This window comes from Stenella coeruleoalba, assembly GCF_951394435.1.
Source record: "Stenella coeruleoalba genome assembly, chromosome: X".
In the NCBI taxonomy this organism is placed as follows: domain Eukaryota; kingdom Metazoa; phylum Chordata; class Mammalia; order Artiodactyla; family Delphinidae; genus Stenella; species Stenella coeruleoalba.
The window spans coordinates 78,901,584-78,913,970 of record NC_137152.1 but is presented as its reverse complement, the minus strand read 5'-3'; the positions used below and the strand labels follow the sequence as shown (position 1 = coordinate 78,913,970).

The window sequence follows — 12,387 nt, the reverse complement described above, 5'->3', positions numbered from 1 at the left end:
GCAGCCATCATTTGGGCAAAACCTACCACAGCTAAAACCATGGCTCGCCAGCTTGCTTCATAAATGATGGTGCATGTAATAGCAGCTTTCTGTTGAAAAACTGGATTGAAAAAGTAAATGTTTATGAAAAGGAGCCAGATACCCAGGTAGCAAGGTAATGTGGGTACTGAACAAGAGTTAAGTACTTTCAACCTCTCTGCTCTACAAATTAGGTTAAAAACTCTAAACCCTTTAACTTTAGGACAAATAATGGGGCCATTACAAAGTAACGCTGTGCTTCAAATGCAGCAACTAGATGGAGCTGCAAGAAAGTAACTGCTTCTCTAGAATATAACTAGGAAAATATAGCCCCTTGAACCTCCTTCATCCAAGAGACACCCACTGATCAGAGATGCTGCACTATTCAACAGACATGTGCCACCAACACAATGCTCTTGTCACAGGAAGAGACATGTAAACGCACTAGAAGAGGGCTGCACCCAGCACTGGATGTTCGCTGAATAAGACAAGCCAGAGGTAGGATATACAGCAGAGACCCAGGAAACAGGTCTTTCTTCACATCCACCCCTATCAAAATTCTGAATCTGTAAACACTGAGATCAATCTGTCCATTTTTAGAGTCTTCAGTTAATGGAAAAAAGAAGTTCTGAGGTTTTTGTCTCCCCTGAAACTGCTAAACAGGGCTTCACAAAGAGGCACACAAGGGTCACGAGATGATTCTGAAATAAGTTAAAGAATTTAAAGATGGAGAAAACTTTACAGATGTTAGAGGTTATTTCCCCACCAAAGAGACCCTGGCCTTTAGAGCCCTGCATAGTCAGTCACAAGTATCATAAGACCCACTATTCCCCTGCCCTGATAGTGAACAGGAGATAAGAAATACTTTCTTGGCTGTACAGCAAGGAACAACACCAGGGAGTGACACAACCAGCCTGAACTCAATGGAGAAGCTATGAAAACAACTGCTCAATAATTTTGGTTCTGGGGAGGGAAGGGGTTCCGAGCTACCCTCACAGATTGGTGCTGTCAAGGTCATTTTGATTCTTCAAGTCTGTCCTTAACGTCCTGCCAGTGCTCTTCAGAACTGGACCCAGTTGGATGGCTGTGGTGCCTGGTTTTGAACAGAGCTGGATGCAGTGATAAAGTCTCCCCACAAGTCATTGCTTGTAGAAACTGGAGCTGGTGCTGGTGTCGTTACAAAAGCAGGAGAATCCAAATATAAAAGGATATCTGCATCACTACCTCCATGATTGGATTTTGGTATGGGTGGTGGATTGACATGATTGCTGACGGCAACTGAGGAGGATGGTGAAGGAATTGTGACTCTGCCTCCAGATGGGGGTGGGAGTAAGCTTAGGCCCCCAGCTCCTGTAGTCTTGGACTTAGAAGCACCCTCAACTTGATGGTCTGCCCTTCCTTGAAGCCCAGATCCAACTTGGGACGATTATCCATTTCCTGAGATTCTTTGGAAATCTCAGATTCCTGCTTTACCCACTTGAAGTGATCTTGCAATGAGACATTAAAGTCGAAGGCATCACCCCGATCTGAGAAGCCAATGCCAATGAAAGCACTATGCCCAGTACCATTCTGGATCCGGATTACAAAGTAGCAGCTGGAATCTGTCACTGTCTCCACAGTAATACCAGGATATTTTTCTACTGGTGCCTGAGCAAAGAGCTCCCCTGAAACTTTATCCTCGAGTTTGATATAAGCAATCTTCCCTTTTGAAGTGATTCAGAGGCGACCAGTCCAATCAGATTGATCTAATTTCCAGTCAGATGCCCTGCAACTGTGGTTGGAGGCCCAGGGAAGAATCGGGTAGATGCTGATGTTGGGTTTCACACACAGAACAGACTCGTACTCCAACTCGGCCGCCATCTTGGCTCTGAGAATTTGTATTTTTAAGTTTCCAAATGATGCCTGTGCTGCTGGTCCAGGGCCTAAGCTTTGAGATCCACTGGTCTAGAACATGTAATGCATACAACTAATGCAGAGATAATCTGAGAATCATTGGCATTTTTAGTAATCTTGCTGAGGAAATGACCTTGTGATTTGGCCGCTGGTTTTTAGAACCTCTAAACTCTTACTCTCTCCTGACTGACATCTGAAAATAAAATTATTGGGTCCTTTCTGTTTATTCATCTACCACAGATTAATTTAAAAGTAAATACGAAAGAAAGGTATAAGCTTCCTTCTTACAAAAACCTGCTTAATTTTTAAAAAAATTTCTGAAAGTGATAATATTGAATTTTTTGAAGAGGTCAAATACTTTGCTGCTAATCCAAATGCATTTGTACTAGAAAGTGCTTAAACCAGCTAATTCCTATTATTATTAAACCTTAACTTTTCGTTGTTACTCGGACTCTTCAGAAGTTTATTAATAAGATTCCATTTTTATTGTAATTATACTGTCTCTATTCTGAAGAGGAGATATACTTTAAGGGCTTATATGAAATGTCATTTGGACAGTGATGTTTTTTGTTTGTTTTTACTAGTTATCATCTTTTTAAGAATAAAAAGCGTAAGACACTAAATAAACTTTTCCAAGGGGTTTTTGTTGTGATTTTAGAAAGTGTGCCTGAGGACTTCCCTGGTGGTGCAGTGCTTAAGAATCCACCTGCCAATGCAGGGGACACGGGTTCAATCCCTGGTCCAGGAAACTCCCACATGCCACAGAGCAACTAAGCCCATGCACCACAACTACTGAGCCTGCACTCTAGAGCCCATGAGCCACAACTACTGAGCCCTTGTGCCACAACTACTGAAGTCCATGTGCCTAGAGCCCATGCTCTGCAACAAGAGAAGCCACTGCCATGAGAAACATGTGCACCACAAGGAAGAGTAGCCCCTGCTTGCCACAACAAGAGGAAGCCTGTGCACAGCAATGAAGACCCAACACAGCCAAAAATAAATAAATAAAAATAAATAATAAAAAAACTAAATAAAAAAGAAGAACTAACTTTTTTAAAAAAAAAAAAAAAGAAGGAAAGAAAGAAAATGTTCCTGGAAACAGTTGACTATTACTGGAATTCTATATGTATGGAATGGGATTAACGTGTTAAAGCTTTCACAGTCTATGAAGTCTTTCTTAATCTTTTCTATCAGCAAGGTGAATGGGAAAAGCATGTGGTATTGCTGAATTTTTAAGGATTTATTATTGTCAAGGGACATTTCTTCAGTTTTGTGGCTTTACAGATTTTCAGTTAACCAGTGAGGTTTCACATGTTATTTTGGTACTTAGAAAATCTGCAAGCAAGTGAGAAGCAGAAACAAAGCCAACAAAATAAATGTGGAAAAGAGGGGGAATAATTTTTTTAAAGGTAGCCTTAAAAGGTTTGTGAACTTATCAATTTCTTCCTGCAAGAAATGTTTGCAATTGACCCGTTATGCCCTGAAAATGAAAGGTAAGTGTATCTAGTTACATGTACATTTGTTTTCCAAATCCCAAAGAAAATATAAGTCTTTTAGACTCAGAACATGTGATCCATTAAATGTGTCAGTTTGATGAAAGGTGATTTCAGGATGCAGTTATCTTGTGACTCTGTGTTTGAAGTGAAAGAGGAGAGAGATCAATTGGGCTCATATTATTCCAAACTGCTTTATCTTAAAATTGTGATTTGGGGAAGTTTTTTAATATTTTGTTTAAGTCTGAGAAGCTTCACAAAGAACATACAGCTGGTGACATGCTTATAGTTTTATTCTTGGTCTCTTTATTTGAATATTTATCTTTGAACTTCTGAAAGTATATTGATTATTTTAAATATGTAGTTCCTCAGCATGAACAAAGACCATTTTAAACATAGGAGACAATTTTAAACTGTCCATATTTGCTCTATTCCACAGGTCAAATAATTGTAGCATATAAATATTTTAAGTGCTATTCATCACTGATGAGAAACTTTTTGTTTTGTTTTGTAGTTAGGTAATTTTAGTAATTATTTAAAAAGCCAGGTATATATGTTCACTGAGAAGATTTGTGATCTTAATGAATATGAGTCTTACTATTAAAGTCTGATATTCTTCTAAGTATCTGGGCAGAAGCTATTAAAGCTAAATACTACTTATCATTGTTTTATGTATTTTCCCTTTCTTACACCTAGCAAACATGAACCAATAAATGTTTGTTAATGAATGAATACAAGATATTTCAAGTAGTTAATGGAAAACACTAGACCTTAACACAGTGGTGTTATTGTTTATTAAAATTGTTATTATTTATTACTTAATTTTTTACATGAGTGTGGTAGATCAAGAGAATGAGATATGAGATTTCACAAACATTTATGTAGCACTTAATATCTGTGCTTTACTAATATTCATTTGTTTAATCCTCATAACCACACTGTGAGGTGACTATTTATTTTCCCCATTTTTCAGATGAGGAAACTGAGGAACAGAGAGATTAAGAAAATTGCCGATGACAGAGCTAAAGATAAAAACCCATCCTGCCCCATAGAGTATGCTGTGAACCACTAAGTTACACTGATTCTTTTCACATTTTAATCTTTCCTTCCTTTATGGTGCAGGCCAGAATCAGGACATTGAGAATGCAAAGTAGGCGACCCCTGTTGTGGGTAGCAGGAAGGTAAGATGTATGTAGCTAGTAGAATCATTGACTATAACATAGAGGTGAAGTCAGGGTCTTTTGGAAGAAAACTGGATAGCCTATGACTTATTCAAGGAGTGAGAAGAAGGTAGCTGGAGGAATTCATGCAGAAGATAACATCGTGAGAGTACTTGCAGCACAGTGAAAGTAGCAGAAGGAAGACCTTCACACTTCCATCATCCTCATCATCGTTTGTTTTGGGAAGGAAGGTTTATGCCAGCAAAGCTCTGACTCTTCAAAAAATCTTTCATAAAAGTCTCACCCAGCATTTTCTGCTTCATTTCACTGTTCAGCAGGGGGTTACATGACCACTTGTAGATGGAAAGCAACTAAAAATAAAGGAGTTATAGATGGGGTTGCACTCAATCATCACTCTACAAAAAGGTAATTCACAATGAAAACAAAACTTTACATGTGGAGATTGCATTGCAGCATTGTTTATAATAACAAAAAACTGGAAACAACCTAATATTCAATGATCATGAGAAAACTAAGTGAATTATGACATATCCATATGATGGAAAATAAGCAACCTTTAATATCATATTTTTGAAGAGAAATGTCATAGAAAATCCTTATGACATAATATTAAGTGAAATAAAGCAGTACATACTGCAGCACAAAATGTTAACAATAGATCTTCTTAAAATAGTGGGAAAATATGTGATTTTCAATATTTTAGTTTTACTAATCAACATTTTCCAAGGTTTTTACAATTGTTAATGCTTTTCATAGGTACATCAACTAGCAGACTTTCAAAAATAAATTATGAAAGCTTTAAAAAGTAACTCTGACTACATCAAGAAAGAAAAAGAGATTTATCGGATGGATATATTGTCTTAGTTTTTATGTATCACCAATCAAAAACCAAATTCTCAAGAAGGAAAGTCTGATAAGTCTACCTTGGGTCACATACTTATCCTATGGTCAGGGGAGCAGAGTTCTGTTAGTGACAGTCCTATCAGAATTATGTGGAGTGGAGAATGGGCTATTTCCTGAAGGAAAGGATTCTGGTCAGACAAAACCACCTGTGTAATAACAGCAGAAAAATAATGTTTCTTTTTAAAATTCGCACTCATTAAATCCTCAGGCTGTGACAACACAGAAAAAATTGACCACATTTTGGGAACTCCAGGGATGGTCGGTGACAAAGGTGGAGGAGACTAGAATTTGGGTAACTATCTTTCATAGAGGGTACACTATTCATTTAAGATCATAACATTCAAAGGGGAGTGCTGAATTCAGACTTTAAAAGATTGCTATTAGTATTCAAGGAGGTTTAGTCTGCAGGAAGTGTCATTAGCTTCAGGTTTTTTGGCAGTGCTAAATTTAGAGTCAAACAGGTAGGTATATTATAGATTTGAATGGCACAAAGAAATATTCATTCTCTAGGGAGGTACACTGCAAAGAAGGAGAAGGGTGAGTGCCCTTTGTAGACCATACATTGTGCTAAGAACTTAACATACATGATATTTTCACCTCACAACTCTATAAGTTAAGACATATCCATATTTCAAACTTGAAAAACCAGTTCAGTGAAATTAAATCACTTATTTAGATCATATGCCAATGGGTGGGAGAGCTGGGATTCAAATCCAGGTTTAGGGTGTTGGGACCCAGCAAAGCAAATTGGGTTCAAGCCAGAATTCTAGCTCTCTTCCAGTTCACTAACTAAGATAGATACCAATTCCTAAGGATTTGACTCATGTAAACACGACAAGAGTTAGAGAGAGAAGGCTGAAGATTTCATCCAAGCCATAAAAGACACCAGAGTGGAAGAGCCTACTCACTAGTAGAAAAAAAAAAACACTCTGTTCTACTTCCTTGCTTTGTTCTATATTGACTCAGAGTTTGAGAGGAGCGTGAATGATTAGTGCTAGGACTTAGTGACTACAAATGAATAGGAATCAACTAAAATCCAAGATATTAAGAATCTCAATTTTCTAGACAGGACAGTCTATAGACTCAAATAGTAGAATAGGACAAGTGTAAGGAAAGACAGGAACAAAGCTAAAAGTACACTAAGGCTATGGATCAAGGTGTAGTAATTTACAGCTGCATAACAAATTCCACCAAAAATTTACACCACAATAACATTAAAATTTAGCAGCTTAAAATAATAACACATATAGTTTATGTGAGTCAGGACTCAGGAAGTGCCTTAACTGGGTCCTTTCGGCTCAAGGTCTCTCATGAGGTTGTAGTCAAGATGTCACTGTGTCTGCAGTCATGTAAAGACTTGACTGGGCCTAGAAGATTCATTTCCATGGTGGTCCATTCATATGCCTGACAATCTGGGAAAGGCAAAACTATGGAGATAGTAAAAAGATCAGTGCTTGCCAGGGGTTCTAGGGGAGGGAGGGAAGGATGAATAGGTGGAGCACAGGGGTTGTATAGGGCAGTGGAACTATTCTGTATGATACTATAATGATGGATAAATGTCATTATACATTTATCAAAACTCATAAAATATACAACACAGAGATGTGAGCCCTAATGTAAACTATAGGTTTTAGTTAATAATAGTTGTGTCAGTATTGGCTCACCAATTGTAAGAAATGCACTATGCTAATGCAACATGTTAATAAATATTGGAAACTGGGGAGGTTGAGGGGTATATGAGAACCCTCTGGACCTTTTGCTGAATTTTTCTGTAAACCTAAAACTGCTCAAAAATAGTTTATTAATTTAAAAATAAAATAATTAGCAATATTTAAATAGCAATAGCAATTAAAAATCACTCAATTTGTAAATTGACTATTTTTGATAAAATATATAATATAAAATATTCAATTTTAATCATTTTTAAATGTACAGTTTAGTGCATGAATTATATTCAAAATGTTGTGCAACCATCACCACTATCTCTTTACAAACACTCTGAAATCATTAATCAGTAACTGCTCATCCCTTCCTCCTCCCAGTCCCTGATAATCTTTAATCTACTTTCTGTCTCTAATGAATTTGCCTATTCTGGATATTTCATATATGTGGAAGTACACAACATTTGTCTTTCTGTGTCTGGCTTATTTCTTTAAGCATAATGTTTTCAAGATTTATCCATGTTGTAGCATGTATCAAAACTTAATTACTTTTGATGGCTGTATAATATTATATTGGATGCATATACCACATTTTGTTTATTCATTCATCTTTGATGGATACTAGGGATGTTTCCACCTTTTGGTCATTGTGAATAATGCTGCAGTGAACACTGATGTACAAGTTTCTGCTCAAATCTCTGGTTTCAGCTGTTATGGATATACACCTAGGAGTGGAATTGCTGAGTTGTATGATCATTTTATGTTAAGCTTTTTGAGAAAGTACCAAACTGCTTTCCACAGTGGCTGCATCATTCTACATCCTCACCAGTAATGTCCAAGGATTCCAGTTTCTTCACATCCTCATCAACATTTATTTTTCTTTTTCTCTCTCTCTCCTTTCTTTCTTTCTTTCTTTCTTTCTTTCTTTCTTTCTTTCTTCCTTTCTTTCTTTCTTTCTTTCTTTCTTTCTTTCTTTCTCTTTCTTTATTTCTTTCTGTTTTTCTCCTTTTCTTAATCTCTCCCTCTCTCCCCTTTCTTTCTTTCCTTCTTTCTTTCTTTCTTTTGCCATCCTAGTAAGTGTGAAGAAATGAAGTAGTATCTCACTGTGATTCAAATTTTTCTGATAGCTAAGGATGTTGAGCATCTTTGCATGTACTTATCAGCCATTTGTATATCTTCACTGGATAAATGCCTATTCAAGTTTTGTGCCTATTTTTCTAAACTGTATTGTCTTTCTGTTGTTGAGTTTTAACAGTTTTAAAATATTTTCTACATATTAAACCCTTATCAGTAATATGATTTGCAAATATTTTCTCTCATTCTATAGACTGTCTTTCTGCTTTCTTGATAATGTCTTTTGGTGTACAAAGTTTTTAATTCTGATAATGTAAAATTTATTTTTTTTTCTTTTGCTACTCATTCTTTCATTGTCATAGCTAAGAATCCATTACCATGTTCAAGGTAATGAAGATTTAACTCTGTTTTCTTCTAAAATTGTTGTGGTTTCAGCTCCTATATTTAGGTGACTGATCCATTTGAGTTGACTTTTGTATATCATATGAGGTAAAAGTCCAACTTCATTCTCTTGCATGTGGAAATCTAGTTATCTCAGCACTATTTGTTGATGAGATTGCTGCACGCAGGCTTTCTCTAGTTGCGGTGAGTGAGGCCTACTCTTCGTTGCAGTGCACGGGCTTCTCACTGCAGTGGCTTCTCTTACTGCAGAGCACAGGGTCTAGGCACGTGGGCTTCACTAGTTGTGGCACATTGGCTCAGTAGTTGTGACTCACGGGCTTAGTTGCTCCACAGCATGTGGGATCTTCCCAGAAAAGGGCTTGAACCTGTGTCTCCTGCAGTGGCAGGCAGATTCTTAATCACTGCACCACCAGGAAAGGCCCCATATTTTATATTCTTGCTCTCTATATGCATATATTACTCTAAGTTCCACTTTCTTTTTTAACTTGCATCAATGTGTAAAGTCCTTTACATATTTCTACTCAGTTCTTAAATGCATCATTTCTGACAGTAATCAGAAATGCACTACTCCATTAACACATAATAATCTGCTATTATATCTAGCACAGTGACCATCTAGACTATTTCTAGCCCTAGCTGAAATGTATAGCTAAGACATAATGATTTATATGTCCATCTTTTATTTAAATTATTTCTCTGGAATAAAGTTTCAAAAGCAGTTTTACTGTGTTAAAAGTATGCTTATCTTGATTTCTATAAGTCATTGCCAAGTAACTCTTCAGAACGTTAATGTCACATTGAAGGACCATTCTAAATATTCACTCACAACACCTACACTGAATTTTTTTCTTCATTATTTTCTTTATGTTTTAATAAATATCAGCTGATATTTTACATTTTTTGTTAATAATCCATTTTCTATGTAATTTTTACACTTATAAAAGGAAAATGTTGTTGGTTGTAGAGACTTTATAAAATTTAGTAAATTATAAGGAAGAATCTAGGAATAATCCATTTTGAAATAATTCTTGTGGTTTTATAATACATTTTAATATCAAGTGGATTAGACAGGTCTCAGTAGAAAACAGATGGCACCCTTAAATTAATATAATTCTAAGGAAGTTTAATAAAGGGACTATTTTATCAGGTGTGGCCAAAATGTAAGAAAACCATAATAATTCTCACAGAAACCCAGGGCTAGTAATAGTGGACTCCATTAGCACCCTAGGCCTGAATATGCAAGTTATAGGAATTCCAAGACAGGGGACTGTGGAAAGGGCTGTCTGACAGGAACTGTAACCTGTTATAAATTAACACAGCCACAGCCCAGTGGCTCTGGAGAGAGGGAGTAAGGGAAATTAACACCCTAACCTACCTCACTCTCCTTTCTCCCTCTGATCTCTTTCTGGGGTCCTCCATTAGCCAAATTCTATTGGACACCAGAGGGAACAGAAAGAAGTCTACTGATGTCTGTTTAGGTCAGCCTCCAGTCTCCTAGGGTACAGAGCAGAGTGAAGAGTGAAGAGTGAATCTGAAAGGATAGACAGAAAATATTCAATATGTCAAATGTGACAAGACACGCTCAATTCTCTCTCCTTATTTCTTTCAATATTCCTTCAGTAAAGTTTGTAACTTTGCACAAGCCTACATGTATTGAGTGCTTACTATGTACCAGGCATTTTTGAGGTGCTTTATGTATAGTCTTCACAATAACCCTGTGAGTTAGGCACTATGATTATCCTTATCTTATACTGATAGATGAGGAAAAGGGGGTCCTAGACTTAATTAATATGGCCATGTCACAGCCCTACTAAGTATCAGTGCCACAATTTGAACGCAGGGAGTCTACAGACTCTGCAGGAGTTCTACAAAATTTTTGCAGTGGTATTCTTTGGTTTCTTATGATATTTTGTTGCAATCCTAAGTGGATTCTTCCCTTTCATTTCTTCTAATGAGTTATTGCTTCCATAGACAAAAGACACTGACTTTTTTATATTTATTATCTATTCTGCTCTTCCTAAACTTCCAATTCTGAGAATTTAATGGTTGAACCTCTTAGATTTTCTAGGTCTATATCATATGTAAATATATTAGTGTTTTTTGTCTCTTCCTTTCTTTTCAGAAGTTATACCACTTTTTTCTATTCTATGTTTAATATGTTGGTTTGAAAGAAAAGTTTTAAATAGTAATAGTGATACTAGGATATATTCTCTTGGTCTTTATATTATCTCACCATTATTTACCATTTTGGTGGTCTTTTTAAAGTTTATAATCTTAATGGAAAGATATGACTTATTCTTAGATAGTAAGATTGAGAAAATGTCAGTTTTATGAAAATTACTCTGTAAATCCAACAGAATCCCAGTGAAAACACCACTAACTTTAAAAAATGTTTTTTTAAATTTTTACAAAATGATATTGTCCATTTGTAATAATAAATATGTGAAAATACCAAGGAGAATTACAAATATATTGTAGACTGGCACTATTTTATAAAGCTGAAGAAATTGAAAGTTTGATAGTGGCAAAAGAATAGCTATGTAATAGAAAAGAAGAGAGAGTCCAGAAGTTAATACAAACATATATGGGAATTTAGTACATGATAAAAGTAGCAATTTCAAATCAGTGCCATGAAAAGAGCTCAATAGTTAAATGCTACTGGGAAAATTAGTCATCTGGGAAAAAATATCTAACATCATATTTTACATAAAGTATAATTCTAGATAGATAAAATACTTACATTAGAAATACTAGATTAAAAAGTGAGTCAATATGTCTATAGTCTTGAAGTGAAAAAAACATTTTTAAGCATAACACACTCCAGAAACCATAAAGAAAAATATTTATAAGTTTGACTAAATAAAAAGGAAAATGTGTGGCAAAATATCAATTAAAGTGAAAAAAAACATGACAAATTTTGGGGAGGAAGAAACCAAAAGTTTTATGTCTTTAGTACACAAAAAGCTATTACAAATTAATAAGAAAAATGCAGTTATTTTAATGTGCATGGGCATGCAGTTCACAAGAAAAGAAAGTCAAAATGGTAATATAAATACACAAAGATAATTAATCACACTGGCAAAAGAGAATATCAAATAAAAATTAGAGGCAATTGTTTCCTTAGTTTGACAAAATATATGAAACATATTTATTATATCTAGTGTTGCCAGATATATGAAGAAATTGATAGTTTAATTTGTTGTTTAATAGCTAGTAAACTGATAGAAGAGCTTGGAAGGAAACTTAATAGTTTCTCCTATGGTCATTTGTTCATACAGGTCTTTCTATTTTATTAATTAATTTTGAAAATTATCTACTACTCTGAGGTTTAAAATTATTAAATTGTACATAGTCTTATCTTATTATTACTAATTAAATAATCTACATCTCTTATTATGTTTTCTTTACTACTTATAATTTTCTTTAATTTGCTTTCATAATTTTTCAAATTACACATTTCAGATTAAGCAGAATTATTTTTTCTTTTTGTCCCCAAGAACTAGTTCTTGGATTAAATTAAAATTTCAATTCTATGGATTTTACTTTGTCTGAGAAATTTATTTCTGCCTTTAGCTTTACTATATCATTCCCCTTGATTTTCTTTGGAATATTTCATTGTTCTCTTTTGTATTTTCTTGGTTAGATGATAATTCATGTTTTTTTTTTTAATTTTTATTGGAGTATAGCTGACTTACAATGTTGTGTAGTTTCAGGTGTAGAGCAAAGTGAATCCATCATACACATATATATATGTCCATTTTT

At 35.2% G+C, this 12,387-nt stretch overlaps 1 pseudogene across 1 annotated transcript; it reads right to left on the bottom strand.

The window, feature by feature from the left end:
• Positions 1-1,078: 1,078 nt before the first annotated feature.
• Positions 1,079-1,878, bottom strand: LOC307181004 (adaptin ear-binding coat-associated protein 1-like; annotated as a pseudogene). Its single transcript has one exon. The product of its transcript is annotated as an adaptin ear-binding coat-associated protein 1-like (transcript).
• Positions 1,879-12,387: the final 10,509 nt, after the last annotated feature.